We start from the raw sequence: 11,066 nt of genomic DNA, 5'->3' as shown, positions 1-11,066 counted from the left end.
CATACTTACTTGATATAGCAGTGGAAACAAAAACGGTACACACTTACACTTACTTGACATACTGACCTGATATAGCTGTAGAAACAAAACAGGTATGCCCTTACCTGCCATAATTACCTGATCTAGCTGTGGAAACATAAACAGTACACACTTACACTTACCTTACATACTTAGCTGATATAGCTGTAGAAACAAAATGGGTATGCCCTTACATACCATACTTACCTGATATAGCTACGAATAAAAACAGTTATACACTTACCTGACATACCTGATATATCTGTGAAAAAAAGAACGGTTATACACTTACCTGACATATTTACCTGATATAGCAGTACAAACAAAATGGGTATGCCCTTACCTGCCATACTTACCTGATATAGCTATGAATAAAAACAGTTATACACTTACACTTACCTGACATACATACCTGATATAGCAGTGGAAACAAAAACCATAACCACTTACACTTACCTGACACACTTATCTGATATAGCTGTTAAAACAAAATGTCTATACACTTACCTGACATACTTACCTGATATAGCTGTGAAAACAAAACAGGTATACACTTACCTGACATACCTGATATAGCTGTAGAAACAAAACGGTTATAAACTTACCTGACATACTTACCTGATATACCTGTAAAAAAAAACTGTTATACACTTACACCTACCTGACATACTTACCTGATATAGCAGTGGAAACAAAAACGGTACACACTTACACTTACTTGACATACTGACCTGATATAGCTGTAGAAACAAAACAGGTATACCCTTACCTGCCATACTTACCTGATCTAACTGTGAAAACATAAACAGTACACACTTACACTTACCTTACATACTTAGCTGACATAGCTGTAGAAACAAAATAGGTATGCCCTTACATACCATACTTACCTGATATAGCTACGAATAAAAACAGTTATACACTTACAGTTACCTGACATACATACCTGATATAGCAGTGGAAACAAAAACCGTAACTACTTACACTTACCTGACACACTTATCTGATATAGCTGTGAAAACAAAATGTCTATACACTTACCTGACATACTTACCTGATATAGCTGTGAAAACAAAATGTCTATACACTTACCTGACATACTTACCTGATATACCTGTGAAAACAAAACAGGTATACACTTTCCTGACATACCTGATATAGCTGTAGAAACAAAACGGTTATAAACTTACCTGACATACTTACCTGATATACCTGTAAAAAAAAACGGTTATACACTTACACCTACCTGACATACTTACCTGATATAGCTGTGAAAACAAAACAGGTATACACTTACCTGACATACCTGATATAGCTGTAGAAACAAAACGGTTATAAACTTACCTGACATATTTACCTGATATAGCTGTAAAAAAAAAAACGGTTATACACTTACACTTACTTGACATACTGACCTGATATAGCTGTAGAAACAAAACAGGTATGCCCTTACCTACAATACTTACCTGATCTAGCTGTGGAAACATAAACAGTACACACTTACAGTTACCTTACATACTTAGCTGATATAGCTGTAGAAACAAAATGGGTATGCCCTTACGTACCATACTTACCTGATATAGCTACGAATAAAAACAGTTATACACTTATCTGACATACATACCTGATATAGCTGTATAAACAAAATGGATATACCCTTAACTGCTATACTTAGCTGATATAGCTGTGAAACAATCACTTTTAGGCTACTGTATTTAGACAGCGCTACACACCACATTTATTGTATGTAGATGGCGCTAAACAGATAAACTCCCACATTTACTGTATGGCACTATACAGATAAATAGCCACATTAACTGTGTGTTGAAGGTGCTACACAGATAAACAACCATATTTAATGTGTGTAGACGGCGCAACGCAGATAACCACATTAACTGTATGCAACTACGCAGATAAATAGCCACATTAACTGTATGTAGACGGTGCTACACAGATAAACAACCACATTTATTGTATGTAGACGGTGCTACCAGGGGCGTCACCAAGGTTTGAATACATTTGGGGCTGAGCTCAATTAATGTGGGGCTGAACTGGGGAGGGATATGGCATGTATTTTACCTTACAGATCAAACTGAGTAGCATTTGGGGCACTCTACTGCGTTACAAGCCAAGTTACACATCGCTACACAGTTGTTTCCTTCTAAAAATTTCAATCTAAAATTGATAAAATTAAAGATCTTATAACATACCTCTGTATTATAATGTAAAGGAATTGTTTTACATAATTATTATTATTTGATGGAAGATTACCAGCACACTGAGCACTAACAGCTGAAACAAAACAAACAGAAAAAGGCTTTAGTGCATGAGTGCAGTGTCCTGCCCTGGATTTGGGGTTGGTGTGGCTGCTCTCTGCTGTCTCTCTGACCCTGAGTACATCAATCTCTTGTTGTTATTCCTATGATATTGACAGAATGGACAACATTACCTTTAAAAAATACAATTCACTTGTTTCATATTATACTAGCATTTTCCCATTTGAAGGTGATCAGACCCGAGTATTACCATTTTCTGTCACTTCCCTCAAAATAGGCTCAACTTCCTCCTGCTAGAGGAAACATGACATGACAAAAAATCAGCTCTCAAAAATCATCCATTAATATTTATTACACATGTGCTGGATGAACTGATTCTGATTGGCTGGAGGGGTGTTGATTAATTTCAGATAAACACATGACTCTGACATAGTAGTCCTTATTACTGGTCTAAATGAATGCACCATGTCGAGGCTTGCTTATGAACTGAATATAATTGTGTAGCCTACATGGGTACTAGGAGATGGGGATTCCTTTTATGGCATCAACAACAGCTTTAGCAAAACCAGGAATACACTTATTTTAGTTTTATTAACTTTGTACACATTTAGTCACCTGAACTGCTGGTCTGTCTGCAAGTATTCAGAAGATGGCTGTGTATAGGAGACTTTTTAAATTAGGCTACTATATTCAGATTAACTCAAAGATAATATATGATACACCACTGCAACATATTTATCTAATGTTAGGCTACAGTCAATCAAATAACAATAGATAGCAAATAGATAGCTAAATATTCCTTCACTCTCTATAGCAAACTTTAAATTAGTAATTTCAGTTACAAAGATGGATCATGTGAAAATGAGAATGACATGTCTGTCTGTCTACAAGTTACATTCACTTGAACACATTGCTTTATCCCTCACATTGGGTTGAAAATAAGACAGAATGTCTAGTTTCTTCTTTCCCGACATTTCCACAACCCAACCTGTCAGCTCTGCTGCTCAGATTAAACTGTCTCTGTCTGTCATTTGATTGTGCGTTTACTTAATGTGGCCCTGCTTCCCGGTTTGGTGGACAGGTGCAAACACTGGTATTGCCCTGCATTTACTTTTTTAGAATCGGAAGGCACGCTCCGTCGTTAAATTCACTCCCGGAACGCACAGCCCAGTGACACTCCTGGATAAAGTTAATATAAAACGTCATTGCTTTCCTCCAAATCCAGCCAAATTTAGTGTGTGTAGAGGCGCTACACATATAAACAGCCACATTTACTGTATGTAGACAGCGCTACACAGATAAACAACCACATTTACTGTATATAGACAGCGCTACACAGATAAACAACCACATTTACTGTATGGTACTACACAGATAAACAGCCACATTTACCATATGCAGATGGCGCTACACATAAACAGCCACAGTTACTGTGTGTAGACGGCACTACACATATAAACATGCATTGCAAGCAACCATGACGGGTGAGGCAAAAGCAACACAACACACACATGCACGCCCACATGCACACACACACACACACACACACACACACACACACACACACACACACACATACATACCTGCCAGCAGCAGTATAATCGCATGGTGGCCTAAAACCAAGCAGCAAAGAATAGAATAGAATAGAATAGAATAGAATAGAATAGAATAGATGCATGTCCTACCTTACGTAGTCAGACGCCTTAGAAGTGTGTGAATTTGAGAATCTCTTGCAAGCCACTGACTGAGAATGTTAACAAAAACGTCATCGATATCAGGTCTTACACATTGAGCATGACTTGTTCCCGAGATCCCATTCTTCCTCTGTTGGTCACAAAGTCACTAAACATAAATCAAAACTTGCAAACAAAATGGTAGTTGTTTTTTCTCTAAATATAATAACCCACACTGGCACCAAGTGGCCCACTGGGTAATAACCGCAGTAACATGGTATAATACACCATGGGGACATTTTCAGTACACTTTTAATACCCTACACAACAGAAATACTGCTGAACATTAAAGAGATGATATAAACATACTGCACCATGACACAGGTTCGTTGTCCTTGGTTTAAGGGAGTTTAGTGATGGATGACTGACCGACTGACTGACTGACCTGACTTTGCTGTATCTAGAAGAAGTCAGCAACACTACTACCTTCAGGGACTATCTTCTTGACAACACCTTCCAAAGAACAGAGGGGACAAAAGCCACAAGGTCATTAGCATCAGGTCCTCTATCCAAAGTGTATGAGAGCCCTCCGGGGATCAGTGCAGAGTGTTAAATTAACACAAGCCATGAGACAAATGTGGGTGAATTTTGACTGTGGTTTGCAAGGCATTTGATAAGAAATTCTGGTTAATGTTGTATAGTGTGTAGCCTTACAAAGCCAAAGAACAGTAACTGCATGAGTAGTGAAACTGAGAGTAGTGAAACTCCTGTCCCAACTAAAGTATTGTTGGTACAGATGTGAACTGGGGTATTGCTTGGGTTTGGTCCACCTTGAGGATTTCTTATAGTTGAATTCAGGATCAATACAATTAACACACCTATTGTTTTGGTTACAGTGAAAATACAACATGTTGCTTACGCCTGAAACTCTTAAGACATGCAATGCAAAAAGAGATGCAATGAGTTTTAAGACACCTACTGACTTTAATTGAAGTCATGAATAGGTCCTGTTGTGAGAAAAAAGATGCAATTATTAAAGGTTTTCTTCTCCTGTAAAATTAAGAAAATGTCACGTACCTTTCGTGTTCATCCCTCATTAAACTTGCCTGTTTTATCATCCTACTTACCAAGTTACTTCTTTTCTTGCTATTCATCACTCAGCTTCTCCCCCTCTGTCTTCCCTGAACTTGACGCACCAGAAGCACATGACATCACAAATGCTGCACTGTGACCTCAGGGGAAAAATGTAATTACATGCATTACAACTCCCTGTAGAAAGTTTCTTTTTGCAACTTATTGACAAACCAATCCAACAAAAACAACAAAATTGTAATGTTTAATGCTTAGCACTAGATATATAATGTAACAAATTAAAAATTTTGGGCAGGTTGTGGAGCGATTTAGTGAAGGCCATAGGTGGCAACAGGAAGTTGTAATGCACTGGTTTCTCAATGCAGAAGCATTGAGAAAAAGAATGTGAAAAGGGCCTATTCCAATTAATATAATATGTTATATGTTTTTTCCTGTTATACAGACAATGCCTGCAATTTTGTACATTGTCTTGATCAGTAAAAAAGAGGCATTAAATCAACTGGTTAAACTTGCATTCTGTCACAGTGTGTTTGTTTGATATTAAGTATATAGTGAAAAATTGGTGCCAGAAAGTAAATCTGAGGCCAAAGCTCTTATATGGAGGTTGATATTGGAGAGATGGCAAGAAGGAAAGAGACAATTTACATCAGACAAGACACAGAGGACTAAATAAAACTGCAAATTGTAGGAAAACATACCACAGGAGGAGACTGTGGAGTGTGGCTCTTGTATTAAGGCAATGTGCAGCATGTGAGGGAGAGGGGGAGATAAAAGAGAGTTTAAGAGAAAGATGAATCCCAAGATTTATTGCAGAGATGATCATCAGATGCAGTATCTACTCATCTTTTTCAGTTGTGAAGAGAAACGGTGTTGGAAAGTATGGCTTAGTCCCTTCCTGTCTCTAGCCCACACTCCAGTCCAGCAGGTGACGGTAATGTGCCTTAATGTTCTTTTCCATCCCCCTGTAAAAGCAAACTGTAGAAAAATATGGCAAATTTAATATTGCCATATTGGCAAACTTCCACACTTTAGACTGCAAATAACAACATTTTACACTTTAACATTTTATGATCCACTCTCCATTTCGGCTTACATTCAATACACCAAGAAGGACTGTTTGCAATAACATTTCAACTTTTAGAATTGGTTTGCCTGTTTCCATAATCTTCGTCCATCAAAATACACTGTTAATGTTGTTAGTAAATGGGAACCAATTCCAAAATGTGACACGTTATTGAAATAAAGTGCTTCTTGGTTGATCACTTGTATGCCGAAGAAAACACACTAAATGAATCATGTTCTATCAGGTATGTACTTTTGCAGATAATCAAAGCACATTAAATTGACAGATCATTGACGTTAATGGAATATATCGGGGCTAACAGAGTGCCTAGGCAACTAAGTAGTGAATGAATTATAAAATATATTGTTATCCCAGGAATATTACATTAATCGTATAGCCTACACGTAGTAGTCTATTAATAGAAAATTGTTTCGAATTAGGTTTGAGTTTTATTTTGGTGAGTACTGATGTTTGTGCTTGCGCTACATGCTAGTAAGCTAGCTAATATTACCGTAACCTTGTGTGTGTGATTCTCTCTCTCTCCCTCTCTCTCTTAACCGCTCTCTCTACACACACACACACACACACACACACACACACACACACAGGTTAACAAACTTAAATGTAGAGTGGCAGTAAATGGTAAAAGTGTTGTTTTTTTTTGTAAACACCACTGTAAGGAGATGTAATATTACAGTAACCGTGTGTGTGTGATTCTCTCTCTCTCTCTCTCGCTCTCTCTCTCTCTCTCTACACACACACACACACACAGACAGGTTAACAAACTTAAATGAAGAGTGGCAGAAAATGGTAAACATTTTTTTGTTGTTTTTTTTTCAAAAACACCACTAAGTAAGGAGATGTAATATTACAGTAACCATGTGTGTGATTCTCTCTCTCTCTCTCTCTCTCTCTCTCTCTCTCTCTCTCTCTCTCTACACAGACACACACACACGCAGACAGGTTAACAAAAAACTTAAATGAAGAGTGGCAGTAAATGGTAATTTTTTTTTTTTTTTCAAAAACACCACTGTGAGTAAGGAGATGTAACCTTACATAATATGCTCATCTGTTTTCAGTCATAAAATGTCAATCAACCTGGCCTAATAAACAACATGCACCAATTTATAATTTTATTGGGCAACAAGTGAAATTTGATTAAAAATGTTACATGCAGTTATGAATGAGATATAGATAAAAGGCCCCAGGAAACGCTTGTACTATAGATTATTTTGATTATTCCTATTTCGTCCAGACATTCTGGAAGCACTGGTAATTTTTTAGACTGACTGAATGTGTGGAACCGCTTGATACCAGAGTTTAGACAATCTCTAGGTGGAAAACCCTGCATGTGAATGTGTCTAAGGACTGGAAATGCTTTAGTATAAAGCTGTGAAACAGGGCCATCCAGTGCTTAAAGGCTGTGACAGCTCACTGTGCTGCTTATGATTCCCTTTGATAGTTTCGAGTGGAGCAGGACTGTAGAGGAAATATGCTGTAATCCTGATGTTGCTGATTCAAATTTGCCTCAAAGCTTTAGTGAGACGCTGCATTTTATTGTCTGAATTCAAACAACTAAAATGCAATCAAAAGTTTTCTTTTGCACAAAATTAAGAAGATGTCACATACCTTTCGTGTTAATCCCTCATTAAACTTGCCTGTTGTATCTTATTACTTACCAATTTACATCTTTTCTTGCTATTCATCACTCAGCTTCTCTCCCTCTGTGAAACTTCTTCCCTGAACCAGAAGCACATGGCATCACAAATGCTGCACTGTGACCTCAGGGGCATCTAAACAGAACACTGAAGCAAAAATGTTTTTTCTTCTAATTTTTTTTTCTCAAAATAATCAAAATAATTAGACATTGTGACACATAAAAGCAAGGTTTAGCTATAACCCGATAATACATTTGAAGAGTTTCGTCAAGCTCTGTGCTCAGGGAAGGGAATGACTGGTTGGGGTACAGTGTCATAACTATCCAAATTGTTTTTTTGGTTAGAAATAGCTTCACCTTCATTATTTCCTGAATAAATACTATTTTGGTACTTGAAGCCACAAACCTTTGGCTTGTGTAGCAAGTGGCCTCTGCTGGTCCACTGTCACATACAACCACAGGCTTTATAGACAGATCAAATTAACTGTGTATATATTACATGTACATTAATCGTAGTATCACAATTTGTGCTTATCTGTGCATCCCAGGATAGGTAACCCTAACCCAATCCATTCCATACCATGAACCATAACTATGAGCTAATCTTCATAGTAGCTCTTTTACACTATTACTTTACATTTTAAAAACCTTTCGTTACAAAAATGCATTTTCTGTGAAATGGTACAGTAGCCTATAGAGCCACTTCTCTGCTATGCATTTCCATATTAATACCTATTTATACTCTGGAATCCAGTGCAATATATTCTCTAGAGCTGTAGACATTTCTGTTTTTTTTTTCTTTTCTATTACTTCCATTGCTTCACATTAGTGCATCAATCAAACGTTAACAGAGAACTATGTGCATACTGTACATAACATAGACATATTTCCTAAATTTAGATTTTTATTTTATATTTATCTACTACATATACTTTTTATGCCACTTATATAGGCTACAACTTTTTATATAGACCTACAACTCCTTAAGAGACCTATTCCATGAATGTATTTTATTTTTTATACCACATTATGTCAGATGTTAAATGTGATTGTCATCAGAAATATCTCTTTCTTCCAAACAAAACATTTCCCTTTCTCTGCTAACACACAGGCTTTTCAAGTAAGTTGCGGGAGCTCTACTTGTTTCCCTTTTTCCTTGTGCCCATCGTGACACTGTCACTTTTTGGTGTAGTCACCTGGTGCAGTTTTGGTCGGAATGGATGATTATGTGCCATGGAGCCTGAGAATGAAAACATACACAGTCTGGAGCGTGAGACTATGCCTGTTTTCATTCCGACCAAAACTGCACCAGGTGACTTCACCAAAAAGTGACAGTGTCACGATGGGCACAAGGAAAAAGGGAAACCAGTAGAGCTCCCGCAACTTACTTTAAAAGCCTGTGTGTCAGCAGAGAAAGGGAAATGTTTGGTCGGAAGAAAGAGATATTTCTGATGACAATCACGTTTAACGTAATGTGACTAAAAAAGAAAAAGCACCTCCTTCGAGCCGGAATTGAACCAGCGACCTAAGGATAACTGCCACTGTCAACCTACAGTCCTCCGCTCTACCAGCTGAGCTATCGAAGGGTTCAGGGGAAAAAAGACACACCTTGCGCTCTACCACTCACGTTTGCCCCAACTATGGATAAGCTTTGGTTTTTCTGAGCAAATGTAGTGCCAGCCTGTCAGCTGTTGGCTTCAGTCCAAAGTATGTCTGCACATTTGACAGAAAATGTGAATCTTGATCCGAAGAACACACGCACCCAGAAAGTTCCCTGATGGTCTAGTGGTCAAGATTCGGCGCTCTCACCGCCGCGGCCCGGGTTCGATTCCCGGTCAGGGAAAGCTATTGTTAAGTCACCGACAGTGTAAGATCACTAGCGCCTCATCACTTTGTCCAACGCTCCTCACCACTCTTACCAGTCCTGTGTCAAAGAGCAACAGCTCCCTTCAAGCAGGGGCCGGACAATTATGTGCCATGGAGCGTGAGACTATGCATGTTTTCGTTCCAACCAAACGCTACACCACATGATGTCAGTGACTAGCACACGTGCGGCCAGAGAGGAGGAAGGCATCAGGGAAGTCACCTGCTGAATTGCGTGGTCGCAATGAAAACCTGCGTACGCTTGGCCCTCCATGGCGCATGGTTGCCCACCGCCGCCTTCAAGCTTTTCTTGCAGATCGAAGAGAGTTTGTACCGGAAAGGAAGCCACTGGTGATTGTAAGCGGTTGGATCCCAACTAAATGATAAGACACTTTGCAAAAACACCTCTGTGCTCCTGGCCGAGCCATCGTAGTAAGCTTGTTGGGGGCTTTGACAGAAATGAAAAAAACTTGCAAGCGGCAAAGGGTCTAGGAGTGCCCTGTGCCGTAGTGGAGTGGTGGTCAGGATTAAGTGCTCTCTCCCTGTCACCATCTGAGTTCAGATTTGATCGTGTCAGGCCAAAGAACGTCAAGTTTTGTCCTGGTGACCACTTGCGTACCGGACCAAAAGCAATAGTGTCACGATGGGCACAAGGAAAAAGGGAAACAAGTACAGCTCCCGCAACTTACTTTAAAAGCCTGCTTGTCAGCAGAGAAAGGGAAATGTTTGGTCGGAAGAAAGAGATACTTCTGATGACAATCACATTTAACGTAATGTGACTAAAAAAGAAAAAGCAACTCCTTGGAGCCGGAATTGAACCAGCGACCTAAGGATAACTGCCACTGTCAACCTACAGTCCTCCGCTCTACCAGCTGAGCTATCGAAGGGACCAGGAAGAACCACACACCTTGCGCTCCACCGCTCACGTTTGCCCCATAATACGGATAAGCTTTGGTTTTTCAGAACTAATGTAGCGCCACCCTGTCAGCTGTTCGCCTCAGTCCAAAGCATCTCTGCACATTTGACAGAAAATATGAATCTCGATCTGAAGAAGAGACACCCGGAAAGGTCCCTGATGGTCTAGTGGTCAGGATTCGGCGCTTTCACCGCCGCGGCCCGGGTTCGATTCCCGGTCAGGGAAAGCTATTCTTACGTCACCGACAGCGTAAGGTCACCGAGCCTCATCGCTTTGTCTGATGCTCCTCACCAGTCGTACCCATCCGGTGCTGAAGAGCAACAGCTCTCTTAAAGCAGGGTTTGGACGATTATGTGCCATGGAGCCTGAGAATGAAAACATACACAGTCTGGAGCGTGAGACTATGCCTGTTTTCATTCCGACCAAAACTGCACCAGGTGACTTCACCAAAAAGTGACAGTGTCACGATGGGCACAAGGAAAAAGGGAAACCAGTAGAGCTCCCGCAA

General features: G+C 39.4%; 4 non-coding genes across 4 annotated transcripts; 2 read left to right on the top strand and 2 right to left on the bottom strand.

Moving 5' to 3' along the window:
• Positions 1-9,276: 9,276 nt before the first annotated feature.
• trnay-gua (transfer RNA tyrosine (anticodon GUA)) lies at positions 9,277-9,365 on the bottom strand. The gene is given in 2 exon segments: positions 9,277-9,312; positions 9,329-9,365. It is a non-coding gene; the product is annotated as a tRNA-Tyr (tRNA).
• A 185-nt stretch (positions 9,366-9,550) lies between these two features.
• Positions 9,551-9,622, top strand: trnae-cuc (transfer RNA glutamic acid (anticodon CUC)). The gene has a single exon. It is a non-coding gene; the product is annotated as a tRNA-Glu (tRNA).
• Positions 9,623-10,440: 818 nt separating this feature from the next.
• Positions 10,441-10,529, bottom strand: trnay-gua (transfer RNA tyrosine (anticodon GUA)). Its single transcript is given in 2 exon segments — positions 10,441-10,476; positions 10,493-10,529. It is a non-coding gene; the product is annotated as a tRNA-Tyr (tRNA).
• Positions 10,530-10,711: 182 nt separating this feature from the next.
• On the top strand, positions 10,712-10,783 carry trnae-uuc (transfer RNA glutamic acid (anticodon UUC)). The gene has a single exon. It is a non-coding gene; the product is annotated as a tRNA-Glu (tRNA).
• Positions 10,784-11,066: the final 283 nt, after the last annotated feature.

This window comes from Centroberyx affinis, unplaced genomic scaffold (assembly GCF_046629955.1).
Source record: "Centroberyx affinis isolate AG114_WGS23_722 - 3 ecotype Tasmania unplaced genomic scaffold, CSIRO-AGI_Caff_v1 ptg001720l_1, whole genome shotgun sequence".
Taxonomy (NCBI): Eukaryota; Metazoa; Chordata; class Actinopteri; order Beryciformes; family Berycidae; genus Centroberyx; species Centroberyx affinis.
This window is presented reverse-complemented; position numbering and strand designations above follow the sequence as displayed.